Here is a 24,404-nt window from a genome sequence, read left to right on the forward strand (position 1 = left end):
TGCGTTAGGAATGAATTTTCTATTGTATGCGGTTGACTATTGTTACTGCACCTGTACTCATTAATTTCTTAAAATAAAGCTAAAATAAAATGTGCGGCTGAGAGTCAGTTCTCCTGGCTTTATTTCCCAGTTCTGCCTGTGACTCACTGCTTGGCATCGGGCAAAGCACTTAAGTGCTCTATGCTTCAGTTTGCCTATCTGTTCAAAAAGTATTGTATTTCCTATCTTACAAAGGTGTTGTTAAACTTAATTAATGCTTTTAAACTTTTTTGAGTCTATCAGAAGGAAGGTGCCAAATAAGTGCAAGGGGATTAGTATAATAATTATATTGCATCCCTGGCAACAATGAGGAGATACTCTAGCCTTGGGAAGAAACATACCGTACTTAGTCTAATGTTGTGCTGCATTTCTGGATTCCTATTCTACTCCCAGCACAATTAGGTAACCTCAGTTCTGCTTGGTGTGCCCACAGAGCTAATATTCATAAACAGAACTGGGCAAATACTACACCAAATATATATATATTTTAAATTAAACTTATAAAACAAAATCAGTAATTTTTTAATGAATATAAGAGAAAAGTCTTCTCTTGACTTGTGGCATTTACCATATTGTCTCCTTTGCATTTTATTTATGAACTAAAAAAAGAAAATGTTTCCTCTACCTCATTATGATTTAGTAGTAAGCATCTGTGATAAAGAGAGATGGGATGGATGCAATGCTTTACCATAAAGCAATGAATGAAATAGATTTTTGGAGATAGGATTCCAATTTTATAATGTGCATCAAGTACATATTTGTGGGTTGGAAAAAGAAAACAAATTGACATCAACACATGCAGCCAGTTTCCTTATAAATTAAATTAAATTGTTTCAAAACTCAATTTTTATTCCCAAATATATCTGTTTCACAATGCAGCAGAGAAAAGGCTATGGTCAGACATGTGGCTAAAGGTCCTGAAGCTGTAAAAATTGGGAAGGGGAGAGACAAAAGCAGCTTCTGCATTAAATCTTATAGTTTGAAATTGGAAGCATAGCATAGAGACCTCATCACCAATCATTTTTATATTCTGTTTGAATGCATCTCACCAAACCACTTATTGTAAATTAAAGTAGATTTTCAATGGCATTGCTTATATCCTAAAGGAAGGGGTAAGTGAATCCTGCAAGGTATACATGAATTAGAACTTGCAAGGCCTATTTACTAAGGACTACATCCAACTAACCCCTGCTGGTTTGCTTGGAAGCTGTAGTTCTATAGAACACACAACTCTGAGAAAGCTTCCATCCAGAATGTCCAGTTGCCCTCTCCCAAGTCATATTTGCCATGCACCCTTCCCCTCCTCCCTCCAGCCTCTCAACCTTTGCTGCCTGGCTTTTTCTTCCATTCACTTCTGGGTCCAGAAGACGGCCACCTCTGGGTTTTCCGGGGATATTAGGACACAGCTACCATAACATACCGGGGGACCAGCAGGGAAGTTGCCCTACTCACCAAAAGGGTCACTGAGGCAGAAAGCGACCTGACAATCTCCTAGGGGAGTAGGAAGGGAAAACATTCCCTCTCCCACTGTGAATCCTGGTACACTTTGCACAGGGACAGCTAATGCCCCCTTTGAACACAAAAGTAAACTGGGACAGGGCCTGGGGTGAGTTGATTAGCTGGGCTGCATCTTAGAGATTTGGTAAAGGTAACTAGTACTGTGTGACCAGCATCAGCGTAGGCCTGCCACATGTCCCAATATTTACTGATTGCACTTAAACACTAATTCACTTTGAACGTGGATGAGTTCAAATAGAAAACAATCCAGACAAATATATCACATTGTCCTACTTCAAGTTGGATTAGATCCTGAGTTATAGTACACTGACAGCTGAAAAAGCCTGTTTTAGTTGTCAAGCTCCCTGATTTTGAACGTTTCTGAACAAGCCTCCAGTGACTAACTATAGATATTTAATACAAATACAATAACTGTCTAATAAGTAGGATTTTTGCAGTGTTAATTTGCACCCAAATTCTGAAAAAAGCCTGCTCAGCTACCTTGGGGCAAGGATAAATCACACCAAACAATTCAAATGGGGACTATAACACAACACAATCAACTTTGATGGGCCAGCACTGTCCATTCTAAGGGCTTGGCTACACTTGTGAGTTAGAGCGCATTAAAGCAGCCCCAGGCACCCTAACTCATGACGCGTCCACACTGGCAAGGCACATAGAGAGCCCGGACTCTGCGGCTGGAGCACTCCTGGTAATCCACCTCCATGAGAAGCATAATGCTTGCTGCGCTCCAGCTGGAGCGCTGTGGCACCAGTGTGGACGCCTTCGTCTATTAATGCACTCTGATCGGCCTCCAGAAGTGTCCCATAATGCCTGTTCTAGCCACTCTGGTTATCACTTTGAACTCTACTGCCCTTCCCTCAGGTGACCAACCATCAGACCCACCCTTTAAATTCTCTGGGAATTTTGAAAATCCCCTTCCTGTTTGCTCAGCCAGGCATGGAGTGCTCTCAGCTAATCTTTCCAGGTGACCATGCCTCCACGCGCCAGGCGATCCCCAGTATGGAGCAATGGCGAGGTGCTGGACCTCATCAGTGTTTGGGGGAGGAAGCTGTCCAGTCCCAGCTGTGCTCCGGCCGTAGGAATTATGATACCTTCGAGCAGATATCAAGGGACATGATGGAAAGGGGCCATGACCGGGACACACTACAGTGCAGGGTTAAAGTGAAGGAGCTGCGGAATGCGTATCGCAAAGCGTGCAAGGCAAACTGCCGCTCAGGTGATGCCCCCGGGACCTGCTATTTCTACAAAGAGCTGGACGCAGTACTTGGGGGCGACCCCACCTCCACTCTGAAGACCACCATGGACACTTCAGAGCCCAGTTCAACAAGGCAGGAGGAGGAGGAAAGCAGGAGCGAGGGTGCTGAGGAGGAGGGAAACAGCCCGGCATCCTTAGATGCATGCAGCCAGGAGCTGTTTTTAAGCCAGGAGGAATGTAGCCAGTCACAGTGGATGGTGCTTGGGGAAGAACAAATACCAGAGGAGGTAGCCGGTAAGCGGCTTTTATTTTGGGAAGGTAGTTGTTCGGTGCGGGTTCTTGGGGCGAGGAGTGTTGCAGGGTTAGGGCTGCATGCATGCCTAGATGCGGAATAGGGCGTTGGTGTGCTCTCTCACATCGCGGTAATTGGCCTCAGTGATCTCTTCAAAGGTCTCATGCAGAAACTGGGCAATCCGCTTGTGCAGGTTCCTTGGCAAAGCTACTGTGCTCCTTGTCCCACCAAAGCTAACATGTCCGCGCCACTGTGCCGTGACGGGTGGGGGAACCATTTCTGCACACAGGGCTGCATATGGGCCAGGGCAGAAGCCGCATTGTAGTAGAAGATCCTCCCTTGCTTCCCAGGTCACCCTCAGTAGCAAGATATCTTCCAAGACGAACTCATCCTGCGGAAAATGTGGGGACAGTGTTCAGTATAGGGGCCCCCTGCAGCTGTTGGCTCTCCCCAAGGCACAGAACCCCAGAGGACAGTACGGCCGTGAAACAATCAGTCCCTCCTGCCACTGTGCTTACTCACCATTTTGTGGCTCCTGTGGGTTATGTGCGCTCGATTTGGGATGGGCAATTTCTGCTATTGTGTACTGTGTTTGTCTTTAAGTACAGCCGAATCATTGGTCTGTCTGGTGTGAAAAATGCTACCTCTGTTAAGTGTTGTATTTTGGCTTTACAGATGCAACCTTGAGATCCCAGCCATCCTTGTTATCAACGGCCGAAAGACTCCAAAGAATCAGGAAGCATCCGCGAAGAAGCAAAGAGGTCATGCTCCAGGAAGTAATGCAGCAGTCCCTTAATGAAAATCAAAAAGTGCAGGAGTGGCGGGAGAGTGAAAGGAGGGTGTTCCAGCAGAATACGGATCACAGGCACCAAAGCATGGAGCGGCTCCTAAGCATCATGGAGCGCCAAGCGGACTCAATACAGATGCTCATAGCAATGCAGGCGGAGCCCTTCCATGCCCCCCCCACAGCCCTTGTCCCAAAACTCTTTCCCTTGTACCCCCATGTCACCGCCAACCCACTTTCCCCAACATCTGGGTTCTTATCGCCACCAGCTGCCTCCAACACCTGTAGCTTCACCACCCAGCCCTGCAAACTACGACGCTTACCCACTGCATTCAACCCCCATCACCATACATTTTAGCCAGCTTGAAGTGCAGCACTCACTGCATGGCACTCCAGACAGGAAGGCTGAGTATGATAACAGGACATGCGTAAATCTGTGATTGTCCCATTCCCCACCCCAACCCCTTCCCTCATCCCACACAGCACAGATGTGTCATGCCCTTTCTGTTTCCCAAGCAGTTGTGTTTCTTTTCAATAAATGAATTTTCTTTTCAATAAATGAATTTTTTGGCTTTGAAAACTTTCTTCATTATTGCATTAAGTAAAAGATACCGTAGCCCAGGAAAGCAACAGGCACTGCAAGTCAGTGCATCATACATAGCAAACACAGATTCCTACTCACATTGGAACCACTGCACTTCAGTTCCGTGCAGGGCACCAAACATTACTGGTGGCTTTCAGCTTCAAATTGCTCCCTCAAGGCATCCCTAATCCTTGCAGCCCTGCGCTGGGTCCCTCTAATAGCCCTGCTCTCTGGCTGTTCAAATTCAGCCTCCAGGTGTTGAACCTCTGAGGTCCAGGCCTGAGTGAATCTTTCACCCTTTCCTTCACAAATGTTATGGAGGGTACAGCATGTGGATATAACTGTGGGGATGTTGTCGTCGGCCAGGTCCAGCTTCCCATACAGACAGTGCCAGCAGCCCTTTAAACAGCCAAAAGCACACTCCACAGTCATTCTGCACCAACTCAGCCTGTTGTTGAACCGCTCCTTGCTGCTGTCAAGGCTCCCTGTGTAGTGTTTCATGAGCCACAGCATTAAAGAGTAAGCGGGGTCTCCAAGGATCACAATGGGCATTTCAACTTCCCCTACGGTGATCTTCTGGTCTGGGAAGAAAGTCCAAGCTTGCAGCTTCCTGAACAGGCCAGTGTTCTGAAAGATGCGTGCGTCATGCACCTTTCCGGACCAGCCTGCGTTAATGTCAATGAAACACTCACGGTGATCCGCCGGAGAACCATTGAGAAATACCCCTTCCGATTTATGTACTTGGAGGCTAGGTGGGCTGGTGCCAGAATTGGAATATGCATCCCATCTATCGCCCCTCCGCAGTTAGGGAAACCCATTTGTGCAAAGCCAGCCACAATGTCATGCACGTTACCCAGAGTCACAGTTCTTCTGAGCAGGATGCAATTAATGGCCCTGCGAATTTGTATCAACACGATTCCAATGGTCAACTTGCCCACTCCAAACTGGTTAGCGACCAATCGGTAGCTGTCTGGAGTTGCCAGCTTCCAGATTGCAATAGCCACCCACTTGTCCACCAGCAGGGCAGCTCTCAATCTCATGTCCTTGAGCCACAGGGTGGGGGTGAGCTCAGTCCCATGAAAGTGACTTTTCTCATCCAAAAGTTCTGCAGCCACTGCTTGTCATCCCAGACTTGCATGACGATGTGATCCCGCCATTCAGTGCTTGTTTCCCAAGCCCAAAAGTGGTGTTCCACTGTGGCGAGCATGTCCATGAATGCCACAAGCAATCTCGTGTCGTGTTATGCAAGTCGACATCATCATCGGACTCCTCACTGTCGGTTTGTAGCTTAAGGAGTAACTCGACTGCAATTCGTGATGTGCTGGCGAGACCCATCAACATATTCCTCAGCAGTTCAGGATCCATTCCTGCAGACCGAAAGGGAAGACAGAGCGCGCAGTACAAAAAACGTTGAAAGATGGCGCTAAATGTGGACGGAAGCACAGGGATTGCTGAGATGCAAAGCAATGCATCACGGGGCATTGGGACAGGATCCAGAATGTCCCTCACCCCCCCCAACCCGCTTCCCACAAGCCACAGTGCCAGAATGAGAAGAGGTGTTCTGTGGGATAGCTGCCCATAATGCACCGCTCCCAATGCCGCTGCAAGTGCCGCAAATGTGGCCATGCCAGTGCGCTTGCAGCTGACAGCATGAACACACTGCAGTGCTTTCCCTGCTGCGGTCTCCAAGGGCTGGTTTAACTCACAGCGCTCTACATCTGCAAGTGTAGCCATGCCCTAAATCACACCCCCCGAGTCACCTTGCTTTGTACGGCTAGACTTGTGAAGTGCCTGTCCACTCTCGGATCACAGCAGTTATGCTCCAGGTTTTATCTCAAAAGCATGTGGCTAGGCATCTGAATGCTAACATATGTAGTTTGTCTAACACATTTCTCATGCTGCTAGCTGAACACAGAGCCACACTGGTCTCTCTCATCCCCACCTAATGCAACATTTATTAACCAATTGAAAGAATAAAGAGCTGTCCTTTAGCTGAAAGGTTTTTTTTTTATTATTATTATTATTATTCTCCCTTCTTCTTCTTGTTCTCTCAAAACCAGCAAACCTCTTCTTAACAAGTAAAGCAGATGTGTCGAACATGTGGACACCAGGAATGTGGTTTTAACTAACCACATGAAAGGATGGGATATTTTACCATTTTGTAGTGGAGGGTTAAGAAACACATGCACCAAAATATGGTCTTGAGTTGCAAGGAACTTGGAAGAAAGCACTGGGTACAAAGTGATTTATTTTAAGAATGATTGTATCCTACCTGGTCCAATTATTTCTGGAAAGTTTGTGAAAACCTATGGGCCAAATCCTCTGCTGGTGTAAACTGAATTCAATAAAGCTGTGCCAATTTACTCCAGCAAAGCATTTGGCCCTATATGAAGCGCATAGGAAAAATTGAAAGGATAACAATTCCAAATGTAACTTTTCTGACTTAAAAACTGATAGCTCCACTGGAAGTTGGCAGCATTCCCAATGACCATATTTAAACAAGAAGTGGAAATTATTGTACACTGCAACATTATACATTGGGCCAGATTTTTCAAAAACCCAAGGCCAGATTTTCAAGTGTCCAGCAACCACAATGGAGGCTAGATTTTCAAAAGAGCTCAGCCCCCATTTAGGCACTTAAATAAGGGACAGGTTTTCAAAAGTGCTCAGTGCCCAGCAGTTCCTACAGAGACACTTGAAGGTCTCCAGCCCTGCATAAAGGAGGATGTGGAGCTGCACAACCCCAGAACACTGGGGAGATTGTGTCTCATGCAGGCACCGTTTCTCCTTCATGTGTAAGATGGACAAGCTTCAGGCTGGCACAGATTGCTTCCCATGGTGCACTGACTTTGTTCTGAGTCTGATGTGGAAGATGCGAGTAGAGCCTGCCTCCTCTCTCTCCCCTTTCTGGTTATTCGCTCTGCAGGGAGAAAACAGTGCCTGCACTCCGCAGGGCAAAGGGACTGCTTTTGATGGAGGCCCCCCTGTGAGGCTACACAATGGGCTGGAAGTTTTTTGTGAAGCCACTCAAGAGTTAGCACCATTTGACCCAAGCAGAACTTCAACAGTGCACACGTTGTCAGATATAAGTCTTTATCACTGAATCCCAACACATGGCGTAATTGGAAATTTTTACTCTGACAGAATATTTATAGGCTCTCTCTGATACTTTGAGATGAAAAAGAGTTATGGCTACATACTGGACTTTTCAAAGGTGTTTTTTTTTGGTCATCAAAATAAAGCGAAACCCATCAGTACAGACCAGTGGGTAAGATTAGATATGTTTTTTAGGTCGCAAGCTAAGAGCTTGCTAATGCTTAAAGGCATTCCTTGTTGAGGAATGTTTGTTAATTTGAACTCCCCTCCCTTGCTGTGTTTCTTTAATCTCCCAACCAGCTGTCTCCCATAAAAAGATATTTCTGTTTTTAGTTACAAATCTGTTTAGAGATAAAACTTGCTCATAAATACACAACCACATGCATGGATTTTTAGCTGACAGTAGAAAACTAAGTCCAGATGAAAAATAGTAAAGTTTGTTTAGGAACAGAAAATGCATTATTCTACTTGCTTAAAGTGTGGCACATGTTTTAAAGATGCTCAAGGTTTTAGTTCTAGTATGAGATTGTGCAAACAAGTCATTGAGAGAGCCATATTCTGTCACCTTTTCAGATTTAGAGCTCATCACCGGGATAAACTAAAGTGCACACAGTTCACCAAAGTACTTTTTGCCTACATCTGTATGCACTCTTCACGATAGGAAATAGATGAGAGTGTTAAAAAAAAAAAAAAAAAAACGCAACAACCCAGCCTTTGCTTTATTACTAGTGGTAAAACCACAGGTAATTTCCAATCTTTACTTTTCCGTTTCCTTGAAATGGTATATGATATTAACCCCATAACTGCTGTGTTGTGCATGAAGGACCAGGAACCAGAATGTGGTGCTGTTCGTTTGAGTAATGTGTCAGAAGTCAAAGCGGAGCAGTTACCTAGGGCATATACCGCTCAAAACCCAAATCCTTTTCCAGTTCTCTCTGATGCTGTGCCACAGGTATAATGCTTGATAAATGTATGTAGAGTGTGCCACTTGGCAGGTTGGCAAAATTAACACAAAACAAAAAAGGAGTTTTGGAAGAATACTCAGAACTATGGAACTTGATATAAATTGCAGCTCACTAAACCTTTGAATGACAACTAGCTAGAAAGAAAGAAAGAAAGAAGATATGTTCACTTTATGGTACTTGAACTCAGGTTCCATAAGGACTTTCATAAACTGTATGAGACTGATGTCCTATTGACCTTGGCACTAGAGTGCTGGGCACTCTATAAATACCTAAGTAGGACTGATAACCCTAAAGAAATTTTCAAAGAACATTTTGCTATTCTGTGTAAGACTGAATACAATAAGCTATACAGAAATCTATCTATATTTCCACAGATGTCTGCAAAGGCTAAATTTCAGCAAGAGAACTATAAGAAATACCCACTGTACTCATCTCAATCCACAGAATAGTTCTACATTATTGGCAACAGCCTTAAGAAGGGAAGATCATAAAAATAAATGAGGGTGTCTGAGGTCACAACATACACTGCAGAAGGCATTCAAAAAGTTTTGGGAGGTGCAAGGCAGGGTTCTACAGTTTGCCTCATTCCATATCGTGATCCATGTAAGGTTATCTGCGAATGTCCGTTCAATGGCCTCAGTTCACATAGTAAGAGATGCTGAGTTATTTCATAAAGATGTTGAACCAATGAATCACTACTCATTCACATTTGAGACAGATAAGTGTGGGACAGTGCTGCATTTCTTCTGGCTGAATTCTAGTCTCAGTGAAATTTACCAGTTGGTTCAATGGTAAACATGCAACATACCACAAAATGCCCCTTACACAAACACCAACCTCGTGCACATTGAAGAACACAACTGAATAGGATTTTTTCTTCAATACTGCACCAAAAACTGTATTCCTCATTTTGTCGAAAATCCCACTGATGTTACTAGGAATTCTTACTGAGTAATATTTCAGAATTCATCCAAGAGTGTTTTACTTAAAAAAAAAAAATTAAAAATAAAACCCTGCCACTTTCCCCAACCCACAAATCTTCAGCATTCAAAGTTGATGCCAAACACTTTCATATGTACTCTTCTTTGAGTTAATTCATAATAAGATTCAGCATACTTTCTATGGCAAATTGGTACAATTTCTTTTTATTTGTAAAATATATATGAGAGTGGGATTATAGCTGTCTCAAAATGCCAAGCTTTTACGCAGATACAATTTCCCAGAGGGTTCCCAAACTGTGTGTTACACTGCTGAGTGTTAATATTTACAATTGGACTTATACATTAGTAGTTCTGTGGTGTTGGATGTATATAATTTCACAAATGGCTTCACAATGGATGAGGCTGTAGGCTGTCAGTTTTTCCATGGAGATGTTTTATCTTAACTGCTTTTCATGGGAGGTCCATGCCATTTATATGCTGAGGTGATAGGTGCTTTTAAATACCTTACATAGATGAAGAGGTATGAATAGGACCCAAGAAGAAGAATCTCTTCAAGTTGGGGACAGTTTCCTTGGGCTCTGTCTTTTATTGACAAGGGAATATGCCCTGGCCTGGAAACTTCCCTTTGTGTGTGAGTGTGCTTTGTCACCTTGAATGTCGACATTTCCAGTTGTTTGTTCGTGTTTCAGGCTTGGTAGGGAAATTCAGGAATCAGTCCTAGGTCCTGATCCTTAATAGCGCAAGCTTGAACCCTAAAGTAGATGTACTGAACTTGAAATATGTTGGCCAGCTGGCAATGCCTCAGATTTTCCTCATGGGATCACATAATTTAACATGACTTCCACAAGCAGATCTGACATACAGTGATGTCACGGTCCCAACTGAGACAACTGATGAACTGTCCTTATGGTTCCAGTACACGTTACAGCATCATTTGAAACCATGAAACACCTTTGAAAGGAACTAGGGAGAGATTCCAGTAATAAAAAGGGAAGTTACACAAGCTATCAATCCATCAGATTCTGCTCTCATATACATCAGAGCAGATCCATGTTAACTCCCAGTGGCTTCAGTGGATTCCAGGTTTACACCAATATAACTGAGAGAAGAATTTATCCTACTAATAAAAATAACATAACACAATAAAGACTTCACAAAAACTTCTTTTTAAAGTAATAAAATAAAATAAAATAAATAATGATATGGAGCTGCTAAATGCCCTAACCATATATTAAGGATTTGATGCAGGCAGAATATAATTTCTGCTACACCCAGAGCAGTGAGATATAGTTGAAAAATGAGCTGACAAGCGTGATGCCTCTGGAGAAAAAAGCTGGCAGTTATACATGACAAGTTAATACGCTATTTATAGCCGCAAGGCATTCATGATGCACCCTTAGCAGTTGTGACTTGAGACTAAAAGCTTTAACCAATAACACTATTAAATTTAACCAATAAAATTATGCAAAGCACCAAAGACCATGTGACTGTGGATCAATAAGTGGTATTTCCTTTAGAGACCATGTCTCAGTGGAAACTTTTTTTGCCCAGTTTTACAAATACAGAAAGACAAATCATGGCCATGTTAAAGTTTAAGAAGTTAAAACAAATACAAAGAGAGAGAGAGGCCCAGATCCTACAGACACTTACCCATGTGAGTAACTTCACACACATCGGACTATTCACACACAAAGCTATTTGTGGGGTGAGGGGTCTGGCAGGTAGTGTTTTCAGGATCAAGGCCTAAGTGTATTAACTGGGGATGTTTTTGGTCTTTAATAGGAAAAGCAGTTTTAAATGAAAATCTGCCACATGTGCTGCAAATTATTTGATGTCAAATAATTAAACTCTAAGAATCAGCTATTTCACTTATACAATCACAAGCCAATACTGCATTTGTTAAACAGGCAAAACTTCCTTTGACTTCAGCAAGAATTTGTTCCTGAGTATGGACTACACTACAGTAGTGGGCCCTTATGTTTCATAATGCTGAGTTGAGCTCCTTTTCAGGGCAAAGTTTAATGTAGATCAAACTAAGGCAGAGTGTTCTCAGTCTATGGAGATCCCTCCCTGTGTATATCCAGCTGGGTCCCTTTGTGGTTGTTTACAAAGCTCAGTTTAAGACTTTTCCTCCTTTACCATGCAGTTTTCCATTCTTGCATCAGCTGTTTTCTAGTAGGTTATTTTTCTTTACCTTGCTTTTCTTAGAATGGTTGGGCCACATTTTATTTTATTTGTTGTTGCTTTTAACTTTGGTACAGTGCCCAAATATATGATGATGTTGTTACCTATATAGGCAAAAAAAAGCAGAAGGGGGCGGGGGAGAGATAGAGAAAAGGATAAATAAAGATGCAGCCTCTGCAACTTGTGCATCTTAAGTTACTCCATTAGCACACTTTCCAATAAATGGCTTTTCATGGAGAAGGCATGTTCCAGGACATGCCGATTTCTAACTTGACTCTGTACTCCCTTGACAAGTGAGAATGAAGGAGGAGTGAACCTTCCCATACAGACATGGTCTGGCCAATTCAAAAACACATCAGAGGTTCTGGGTTATCTTCCCAGCTCTGTCAGACTTCCACTGTAACTGTGGGTAAGGCACTCTGTGCTTTACGTTCTGTGAATCTCCCTTTCCTCAGCTTCCCCATCTGTAAAATGAGGATGATATTTACCTACCTCAAAAGGCTGTTGTGAAGCTTAAATCACTAAATCTGACAAGTAGGGTATGATAACCTAGATCCTGGACTTTCTAGACTTGAGATTTAGACCCCAAACCTTCCTTCTCTGTATTATTGCTAAAGACACCAGGTTTAGGTATCTACACATTAGCATGTTTATCTTGCTGTAAAATGCAGTGAACCCAGCTTTGCTTCTTTATGAAAAAGAAAACAAAACAAATGATCCAAAAACAGGATGAACCTGTACCTCCTAATGGGGTGACCCATCTGACATCAAATTACTCTGACATTCCACTGCTCCATGAGTACAGCCATCAATCTGGGATGGCAGCTTTATCTTTCTCAGTGTTATAGACTTTGTGAAGATCAGCAATCAGAGTAATAGGAAAAGCAATACAGAAAACATATAAACTCCAGAGAGTATCTTCAAATGTTTTCTCAGCATGCTAGCTGTTACAAGCTTAGGCACCTGGATAGTAAATTACTAGAGTCTGATTTGTTCAACAGGTATTTTGTGCATGGCTAGTAAATTAGCAGTAACAATCCAAATTTACCCCATAGTTATTGGCACCCAGGATCCTTTTTGAAATGCCATTGCAAGTTTACTTGGGAAAGAGCTTTGAAGGGCAGTTTTCCAGAAAAAAACTTAAACAAATTTTCATGGGTATGCTACTGGAGAAGATTATTGTTTCCATTCTCAATTGCTTGACCTTAATGTTGTGGCCAAGAAAGTCATACAAAACCTCTTTTATATGAACTGAAATTAAAAAAAAAAGTTTCTTTCAAATATAGGTAAGAAAAGATCAGATTTTTTTTTTACACACACACACACACACACACACACACACACACACACACACACACACACACACACGCTGACCCCCTGCATTGGTCAAGGAGAAAATTCTGATTGCTGTTACATGCTTCTGTGATTTGGAGCTTCTAGGATAGTTTACACAGGGAGAGAAACCAGGAGAAAGAAAATCAAAACTATATCAAAAGTTGGGCCAAATTCCTTGAAACCACTTTGTTCTTTTTTTTCTGGATTACGGTTTAAGATTTGTTTTCCTACTATAGTTTTTATTTTGGAGGAGCAGACAGAAGTCAGGTGAGAGATTCCTATTGTTAGGACAAAATACAAGATGGGAAAAGGGAGAAAGAACCCTCATATTTTCCCCAACCAATCCATCCATCCCTTCTCCAAAACCCTATAAATGTTCTTTTTTTCCAAGATGCTTAGCAAAATGAATCATAGAATACCAGGGTTGGAAGGGACCTCAGGAGGTCATCTAGTCCAACCCCCTGCTCAAAGCAAGACCAATCCCCAGACAGATTTTTACCCCAGTTCCCTAAATGGCCCCCTCAAGGATTAAACTCACAACCCTGGGTTTAGCAGGCCAATGCTCAAACCACTGAGCTATCCCTCCCCCCAAAATATATATGGAGATACACCTATTTCATAGAACTAGAAGGAACCTTGAAAGGTCATTGCATCCAGCCCCCTGCCTTCACTAGCAGGACCAAGTATTGATTTTTGCCCCAGATCCCTAAGTGGCCCCCTCAAGGATTGAACTCACAACCCTGGGTTTAGCAGGCCAATGCTCAAACCACTGAGCTATCCCTCCCCAAACTAGTGCACCTGGTGAGGTTTGAACTTACAACCTCAGCATTACTCCACACAACACTGCTCTATATGCACCATGCACTAACACATTGCACCACTGGGGCCCACACAAATGGAATGGAAACAGACATGAAAACATACCCACCAATATGCTACAGTAAGTAATAGAACAGTAATATTTTCTTTTCCTCCCACTAGCAAGTAGTACTGACTCCTCCTGTCTTAATATACTCTTGCTCACAAACAATAGCTTTTTCTTCCACTGCTTCTATATAGTACATCTGTGGTGCAAACAGTATTCCCAGGCACCCATAAAGGTCATTTTTATTAGAGACTGCTACCATCTATTATTAGTTTAAGATTCTCTGGGTCAGCTCACCCAATAAGGAATGCTAGTTATACCAGTATTTCTGAAGCCACAATCATAGATAAGTCAAGCAAAATGGCACAGGGGAAAACAAAAACCAAAACAAACAGAAGGAACAGAAATAATGCTACAGCAGCAGAAGGTGAAGGTAATCGGCTGCTCTTAATGACACAAAGACTTCACTGTGGGTTTTTTTTTATTTAGTTTGTTTGTTAAAAGACAAAATTTAGAATGGGAATTTAAATTTCCCCCTTGTAATGGGGTTCACTCACTGCTGTGGTGCCTCCTCATGGCTGTGTATGGGGAATCAGCTCTTCTCTCGTCTGGTGCCCCCTTCTGTCATTCACCCCCTGGCCTCTCTCTCTCTGTGACTTGGGGGGCTCTCTCTCTTTGTGACTCAGCCCTCTGGCCAGGTCACTGTATAATCTTCCCCTTCCGGGGTATCAAAGTCCCACTGGATCAGGTACCCGCATGCCATTCTAGAGAGTCTTCTGCTCCAAGACCAGGTCCTATGCCACTTCCCCAGTGGCTGATATGGGAACCTGAGCCTGCCCCTACTCTACGTTCCAGTCCAGGGACACTATGTCTAGCAACTCAGGTCAGCTTGCTCCCAGACCCTGTTGCTATTTCCCTGGACCCCTTCCTACTTCCCTCTTTGACTTCTTGCCAGATTCTGTAGCCCCTTCAGGGCTAGTGTGGGGTGAACATCCCATCACATAACTCTGTGCCCCTTTATCATTTTCACTGTACCCTCATGCATTCTCTATACCTCATACATACGCCACAAAATCTTTCATAGAACATTTAAAATTTTTATTTTGGTTCTATTTCTCACATCTCTCTGCCACTAAAGCAAGCCTGCTTTAATACCATGACTCGAACTGTAGAAGACTTAGAAGGAATGGAAAATTACCATTAGAATATTTATATTTGATGCCTTTAAATATGAGCTAAGTAGATTTTACATATATAACAACATTGCCATGTTAAGTTTAAGTATATTGGGATCTTCTGTACATCTCTTTTCCAATGAAATAAGCTCCTGTTTTGAGTTCTGATAGGTCATGGGATACAGTATCTAATTAGAAACCTGTCATTGATCCGTGATTGAACTGTGCCCACTTAACACCTCAGCTCAGTGTGGTTTGGAAAGAGAAAGGAAATTACACATTTGGAGAGAAAGAAGCAGGTATTACTTTGGCAGGATTTCTTTAAAAAAAAAAAAAGTTCCCTTTCAGAAATAGCTGAGAGATTTTGGATTCTAAATGTAATTTAATACATGACTGCAATTAGTCACGTGGGTCTCGTGACTGTATTTATGGTACGTTTGTATGAAATGTGTGTGCATCTAGACTTCCGAGCTGCAAAGCCACGAGTGAGTTTGCATGTCATTCCAAATGACTGCTGATAAAACCTTTATACCACGTATTCCACATATGTTACACAAATCTATTGTAGGAATCTTTTTTTTAAATTGCATTGGGACTATTGCTATACCTCACTGCTGCCCATAAACCCAAGCATCTTAGTGAGTCCTTGTGTATACAGGCCTCAGAAGGAGAGAAAAGTTCAGTCTAAAATATGCAGCTTTGCTTTTGTGGGCAAGGCACCCATCCCCAAATTCAGGCTGATAAAGGTTTTATGCCACTCTCTCTCCCTCTCTCTAGACTTTAATTTGGTTTTCCCACAACATATGCAGCATGAAAGTACATGGTATAAAGATTTTATTAGTCCTCGTTTGGGATGACATGCATAACTCTCTTATGATTTCACAACTTGGGAGTGATGCTGCCATTCCAAATTCCTACAGCTAAAACATTTATACCACATGAAACCATCATGAATTTTCTCCTTCCCTCTACAACACTTACCACCCTATACTCCCACCCATACTTCCCTATTCCAAGCCCGGTTCTGCTTAGTTTATTAGATCTGCCAAATCAGAGGCCAATGTACTGTGGATGTGCACATATTTAGTGAGTCTACTATTGTATTAGTGTTATTGTAGACCATCTATTTTCTCTCTTTATTGTGACAGGTCAGGGGAAAATAACTAGCGTGATTTGATTTAAAAACTAAATAAAACTAACCTTAGTTATCTGTTCTTGCAAAAAAATGAATGTACAATTGCCATACTTGCATTTAAATATTTTCCCTGAAATACAGTGCACAGTGAAGGTAGATTAACATTTGACTTTTCACATGCAATTTACATATTGAGAATTGAGTATAGGAGTAAGGGCTTTAATAAAGATTATCTATTTTACCAATTCAACAAGATTTAAGTGTGCACTTGCTTTTCAATGTCATAGAAATAGTGAGGAAATGCATCATTATTTTAGGTAATCAATTTTCTGCAAAACAAAATTAAATAAAAATAAAATGAACTGGTAATATTTGATTAAAATGCTTTGTTTGAATACATTTGTCACTTGAAATTTAGGCACAGAGGTACAATCACATACTGGACATAAAAATAGTTTAGACAAACACCTATTAGGGATAATCCTGCCTCAGCACAAGGGAATGAACTAGATCTCTTCCAGTCCTATATTTCTATGATGGGCAAGACTGTCCCTCAGTTTGTGCAGGCATGTATGGAAGGTTAAGACACATTCCCCCTTATGCTCTTGTTACCTTTGGTCTGGGCTTGCAAGCGTATGTGTCCACTGTGTACTCACTGCTCTGGCTCATAGCAGGTGGATGGGGAACATGCAGAACTCTGAAACCAACAAAGGGTCCATCAATAAAATTCACAGGTGGGATGCAATGTAGCCAGCTCTCATGATCTTATCGCAAGTCCTGAGATATGTGGCATTTTTCTTAAAGTCCCAGCTCTTGGAGTCACATCACCACAGAAGAGTATTAGATTTGTTTGTTTGTTTGTTTTTAAGAGGTAAGTTTATAGCCTGCATGTCTGCAGAAGAAGGAAAAAAAAGATGAAAACGTGACCACTGTGCCATTCTGTACCTCAGAATAGTACCCTGGAACCTCCCGTATTCACCACTGTCATATAATTATGATATGTTTTGTACAGAGTATGCCTTGTGAGGTGGTATTTTAAAAGTCTTGATCTGTTGAACATTAATATCCTGTTGGATTGTATGTGCTATCATTGTACGTGAAGTTATGAAGTTTTGCTATGCTCCAATCTACATGCTATTCCACTACTTGGTCACATCCCCTCCTTCATGCTTGTTTCCCTTCTGCCTGGATGTGCTCCTCAGCACCTGGTTGTATTCTCCCCCTGCAAGCCTGACCTGCTTCCTCTTTCCCTCCTCCCCGAGACATTCCTTTCCTAATGGTCACCTCTGTTCCTTAAGGTTAACTCCAGTTTCTCTATCTGCTCCTACCTTAATGCCCTCCCCACCCCTCCCCAGTAATCACAGAACCACCTGTAGCTTCTCTGGCTACAACCATGGGGCCAATTGCTTTAGACACCTGCAGCAATTAGCCAGGGGAGGGGTGGCAATTCCCAGGCTGAGCATGCTTGAACTATGCGATGGCAGCACTAGGGGCTCCCAATCCTCAGTGCCAGCTCTAGGCTGCTGCAGACTCTACAGTTAGGTGCTTCCCTCCTCCAGGCCATGGCTTTAAGTACCTGAGATACCCACCCCTGCAGGAGGGGCCCCCAATTCCAAGCGCCCCTCAACTAGTGCATAGTCATGCAGAAGGTGCACCCTGAATGATTTCAGAGGCTGGGATTCCAGGAGGTTCCCCCATCCCTGCGCAGCAGCTCTGCCCCAAGCTCACTGTGGGACCAGAACCCTGGTCTCACCAGTCCTGGCAGCTTCCCCACTCCCTCCCCCTCTCTTTCTGGTTGATAGCAGCCAAGGGAATGGTGGGAGATGTAGTTCCTTTCCTGCTCCAAGGCCGGCTCTCCAGGCAGGGAGCTGGCCAAGAAACTACAGCTCCTGGGGTCCCTTGGACTCTCAGCTGTCGGGCTGGATCCCTGCAGGCAGAAGGTGAGAGCTGTGGGGCGTGGATACAATGTAGCATATTCCGGGAGCAGGGTGGCTGGCGCTCTGCCCACCCCTGGGGCTGGCCGGGCATGTGTGGGGGGGATAGGTGTTCTCTGGGACTGGATGCTGGGCACTATGGTAACCTCCACTGTGGGAGGGGAGGAAGCTGGCCTTGTGGGCCCCTTCCGAGTGTGGGCCCGGAGCCACTGGCGCCATTGCAAACCTGGTACTGGACCTGCCACAGGTTTGTTTCTTGACACAGCATCACAGTGTGAGAGAGATACCCCAGGTTGGTGGGCCAGAGGGCTCAGTGGTCCCTCAGAGGGCTCAGTCCAGGCTGCACCCCAGGAACCCCATCACAACCACGCTAAAAGCTATGACACCAGAATTGAATCCTCTGATTTTTAAGCCAGTCTCATGATTTTTTGGGGCTGCCCTATGATTTTTTTTAAACTCTTGGGGTTGGGGGGATGGTCAGTAATTTGCAGCACCGAGCAACAGCAAATGGTTATCCATCAGAGCAAAAGGGAGAACGGGGGAATATGTGGCTCAAAAATGTGCTGTGTCCTTGTGATATAATCTAGCCCAGGGTAACTGGAGCCAAAAATCTAATTATTTGAATATTAAAATTTCTGTATACCCTTAAGTCACAAACCCATTGAAAGAAGCATGAGGCACTTAGTACTTTTGATTTAAATATTAATAGTGATAAAGTATCTCTAAAATATCTGTACATCAGTGATTACCTAAATGATACTTTAAATTATTTTTATTTTTTTTTAATGACATGATTTAGAAATGTTTATTTTTAAAGGTAAAAAACTGCATATGAACATTCATATACAGGCAGGCAGAAAGACTTCAATCTATCTGGTGTTCCAATTACCTGTCTTAAGTGTATGGAACTGGATTTTATATATAGATTCCATTACAGGTTCCAGCATCTTGAACAAACACAGACATATCATTATGCTCTTGCTATGGAACTGCACCAGAAGACATTCTGTGAAATGCAAATATCTCAGCCAAGTTCCTGTATAATAAAGATGCTGAGGTGTAGACAATGTTAAAAAGGTGAGATCAGTTGAAACATCCCTTGGTCCAATTTTTTACCTCTTGAGCAGTCAGAGGAAATAAAATAAAAAAACGGACACTTCTTTTGAACATATTGTACTTGTGTTACTTTTAAATGTTATGGTGTTCCAAGGGGTAATTCGTAGCATATGAAAAAATGCTATATTAAAAACTGTACCCCAACAATTTAAATATAATCATGTTAGGTTCTTTTCAAAGGGATACATATTCCTTCTACCGCTGCCAAATGGTAAAAGCAAATGATCTTCCCATTATTATAGTGTTAGTATTATTGTTGTATTAATACTTCTGTTAGAAATTCTCTCCTGGGTGTCTTTGTAAATGGCTGTAGGAATCTGCTCCGAGCTGAAACATGGCTGAAAGTGCCAGCCGGGGTCCTCTCCTCCCAGCCAATCTGCCTGCCTTTCACATATTTGTCATGAACAGTATTTAAAAATATCTATTCAAAAATTATATTTTAAAAAAGCAAATTTACCAGTTTAAGATGATCTTTCCACCTGTAACACAGATATGGCTTTAGTTTAAAAATTGAAATCTGCTACTCTGTGCATTCAAAATATAGTCTAATTGCTCTTGAGATGTGGGAAGTGTGTGTATATATATATATATATATATATATATATATATATATATATATATATATATATATATATATATATATTATATTTTACACACACAAAAATCCAAACTATGGCATAGGCTCTACTATGCTGTACAGAACAGAGGGGAACACAAATGCAGAATTTCTACTGAATCAGGCAGCTGTGTGTACTGACAAGGTGACCACATGTTTGCATGCATCCGTCCATGGTTTAGTAACATGTCATACCTCAGTACCTATGGCATGTATGAGGAGAATTATTTATCTATAGGGTATACAGTCAGGGAGGTATTGGGAAAAAACTAGTATAATTTATGGTTTCAGAGTAGCAGCCGTGTTAGTCTGTATCCGCAAAAATAACAGGAGTACTTGTGGCACCTTAGAGACTAACTAATAAATTTGTTAGTCTCTAAGGTGCCACAAGTACTCCTGTTATTTTTGAGTATAATTTATGCCAGGAGCACTGATGTCTTCCTATGTGTTTATACAGAGTCTAACACAGTGAGGCCCGAATTCTAATAGGGACTTCTGTGTACTGTCGAAATAGTGATAATCAATAGAAGAGGATGAGAGAGCAAACACACGTGACAGACATTAGTTCCATTCCTTAAAGCAATAGCAGAAGGCACTCAGATACTATGGTGATAAGAATGGTATAAGAGCCTATATAGAAGGCTCTCATTTCCAGTTTCTATTTTCTATATTGTGCCAATAGTATTGAATCATGGGATTTAGATACATACAACAGTTTGGGATAACCCCTTTAGGCTCTTCTCATCTTGGAGAGAAGGATCTGAACCCCGACTTCAGATGGTAACACCTTGATTACCCAGTAAGGTCAGAGGCTGTGATCTGCAGCCCTGAACAGAGCTACAGGAAGCTAGCAAAGGCCACAGTGAGCATAGGGAGAGGCAAACAACCCAAGGGTGCTAGTCCTTTGGGTTTAATTAAAAGGAAGATACACTATTTTGAAAGAAATATTTTGATTAGTTTTCAATGCAAAGCCACAAAGCCGATTACCCTTCTTGCAACCAGGAGGATTACCATCGGTACATGGAACGTGAGGACCATGTACGAGTTAAGAAAGACGGCGCAGGTCGCAGCAGAGATGAGGAGCAACAACCCGACCCTACTAGACATTAGCGAGACAAGATGGACGCAAGCTGGACAGAGACGACTGTTGACAGGAGAGCTGTTGCTGTATTCCGGACATGAAGAGAGCGACGCACCCCACACACAGGAAGTAGGCTTCATGTTGTCCAAGCAGGCACAGAAAGCACTGATTGGTTGGGAGGCACATGGTTCCAGGATCATCACAGCATCCTTCAAAACTAAAATGAAGAGGATTAAGATGAATGTTGTACAGTGCTATGCTCCAACCAATGACAGTGAAGAGGAGGACAAAGACTATTTTTACAACAGACTTCAGAAAATATTAGAGATTCTCCCAGACAAAGACATCACCATCCTTATGGGAGACTTTAATGCCAAAATTGGACCTGACAACACAGGATATGAACAAGTCATGGGGACCCACACTCTTGGAGAGATGAGTGAGAATGGAGAGAGATTTGTGGATCTGTGTGCACTTAACAACCTGGTCATAGGAGGTAGCAACTTTCCTCACAAGCAGATCCACAAGAGTACCTGGGTATCGCCAGCAAGCATGATAGAAAACCAGATCGATCATGTCTGTATTAGCAAGAAGTTCAGAAGATCTTTGCAGGACATTAGAGTTAGAAGAGGAGCAGACGTAGCGTCCGACCATCACTTAGTGGTGGCCAGATTGAAGCTGAAGTTGAAGAAGAACTGGATAGATGCGTCAGATAGAAGAGCGAAGTACAACGTCAGCCTTTTGAAGGATCATAAGATCAAGGAAGATTTTGGACTGACGCTGAAGAATAAGTTTTCAGTACTACAGGATCGGTCTGGGAAAGAGGAAGACAGTGTACCCAACAGATGGCAGAAAGTGAGAGAGACACTTAGGTCAGCATGCCAGGAAGTGCTTGGAATTAAGAAATACCAGCAGAAAGAGTGGATCACAGCAGAGACCTTGACTAAGATAGAAGATAGAAAGAAGAAGAAGGCAGTAGTTAATAATAGCAGGACTAGAGCAGCAAAGGCTAAAGCGCAAAAAGAGTATGCTGAAGCCCATAGAGCAGTGAAGAGGAATATTAGGAAGGATAAGAGAGATTATGTGGATGGACTGGCAGCAGAAGCGGAGCAGGCAGCATGCAACGGTAATATGAAACATCTGTATGACATCACCAAGCGACTGTCTGGAAAATTCAGCAAGCCAGAACGTCCCGTCAAAGACAAGCAGGGAAAGTCAACAGAAATAGAACAACAGATGAATAGATGGGCGGAGCATTTTGAGGAACTCCTGAATAGACCAGCACCACTAAATCCACCAGACATTGACCCAGCCAACGAAGACCTTCCAATCAATTGTGACAGACCAACCAGAGATGAGATCAGAAAAGCCATCACTATGATGAAGAACAGGAAGGCGGCTGGACCTGACGATATCCCAGCAGAGGCCCTGAAAGTAGAACTGGATGCTTCAGTGGAAATGCTGTACCCCCTCTTTGAGAAGATATGGGAAGAAGAAGTGATTCCGGCAGATTGGAAAGAGGGATACCTTATTAAAATCCCCAAGAAAGGAGACCTCAGCAATTGTGCCAACTACAGAGGAATCGCACTTCTGTCGGTGCCAGGGAAGGTCTTCAACCGAGTCCTCTTAGAGAGAATGAAGGATGCCGTCGATCCACAGCTACGAGATGAGCAGGCAGGTTTCCGGCAAAATAGATCATGCACGGACCAGATAGCAACGCTCCGCATCATAGTCGAGCAGTCTATGGAGTGGAACTCCTCATTGTACATCAATTTTGTTGACTATGAGAAAGCATTCGATAGCGTGGATCGAGAGACTCTCTGGAAGCTCCTTCGGCACTATGGCATCCCAGCAAAGGTGGTTAACCTGATGAAGAACTTATATGACGGCATACACTGTAGAGTGATCCATGGAGGGCAGCTTACCAACAGCTTCCAGGTGCGAACCGGAGTCAGACAAGGATGCTTGTTGTCACCATTTCTTTTTCTCCTTGTCATTGATTGGATTATGAAGACATCCACTTATGAGCGCAGGAACGGAATCCAGTGGACGTTGTGGACCCAGCTTGATGACCTGGACTTTGCCGATGACCTTGCACTCCTTTCGCATAGCAAACAGCAGATGCAAGAGAAGACCAACGTAGTGGCAGCCACGTCATCACAGGTTGGCCTCAACATCCACAAGGACAAGACCAAGATCCTCAAGATTAACTCCATCAGTAATGACCCAGTCACACTGAACGGAAGCCCTCTGGAAGAAGTGCAGTCCTTCACCTACTTAGGCAGCATCATCGACCAACAGGGTGGCACAGACGCAGACATCAAAGCAAGGATCGGTAAGGCAAGAGCAGCTTTCTTACAGCTCAAGAACATCTGGAGCTCCAGAGAGCTGTCTTTGGCAACAAAGATTCGACTGTTCAACTCCAACGTGAAATCAGTCTTATTGTATGGAGCTGAAACCTGGAGGACAACTAAAACAACCACCAGGAAGATCCAGACCTTCATAAATAGTTGCCTTAGAAGGATTCTCCAGATCTGCTGGCCAGACACCATCAGCAACATCTACCTCTTGGAGAGGACTCATCAACTTCCAGCAGAGGAAGAAATTAGAAGGAGAAGGTGGGGCTGGATAGGACACACACTACGCAAGCAGCCAACCAACATCACTAGACAGGCATTGCGGTGGAACCCCCAAGGCAAGCGGAAAAGAGGCTGTCCAAGAAACACCTGGTGACGCGACCTTCAGGCTGATAGCATAAAAATGGGCTATACCTGGAACCAGCTAGAGCAAATGGCCCAGGATAGAGGACTCTGGAGATCTGTGGTTGGCGGCCCATACCCCGATTGGGGTGACGGGCATGAGTGAGTGAGTGAGTTTCAATGCAATGTAATCATACCGAAATCCTTAATTGCATGAACATAAACATAATCCCAAACATTGCAAATCTGTTGAACAAATATTAGGCATTTTATAAACTTACAGCAACACTGTTTTTCTTTGTGTTTTCCCCCCTAATGAGAAAAGGACAATTACATTTAAAAAAATGATTAAATTATTTGAATTTGTGACAACTGGCCTCAGATAGAAAATGCATAGATATGAACACCATATAAAGCTTGATCCATGGTGTATGTGCTTTAAATAATTGGACAAGCACCTCAAGCTCTTGGAGGAGGTATCAGAACTTCAGTCTGCTACAGGAATTTTCATCATGCTTTAATGTATTGTATTTAGTGTTCTGCAGTCAGTCAGAAAAAAAAGGTTTGAAAATCTGATTTAAAGAAGACAGCATCATACAAAAGTGTGAATTGGATAATTAGCACTTACTTCTTTTTTGCAAGGCATTAACATTGTATTTTGGATACAAAATTAAAGGGCTAAAAGTTTTCAGGGATTGACATTCATTTCTATTGTCTACATTACAGTCAAATGACTAGAACAAATCTAGAACCTTTTGAAAAGCTGAGTTTGATTTACAGCCAGATGTGTAGCACCACAGGTCAATATGAGAAAGACTTGAATCCCCCTCCTGCCCATTCACAATGCT

This window comes from Emys orbicularis, chromosome 14, assembly GCF_028017835.1.
Source record: "Emys orbicularis isolate rEmyOrb1 chromosome 14, rEmyOrb1.hap1, whole genome shotgun sequence".
Classification (NCBI taxonomy): Eukaryota; Metazoa; Chordata; order Testudines; family Emydidae; genus Emys; species Emys orbicularis.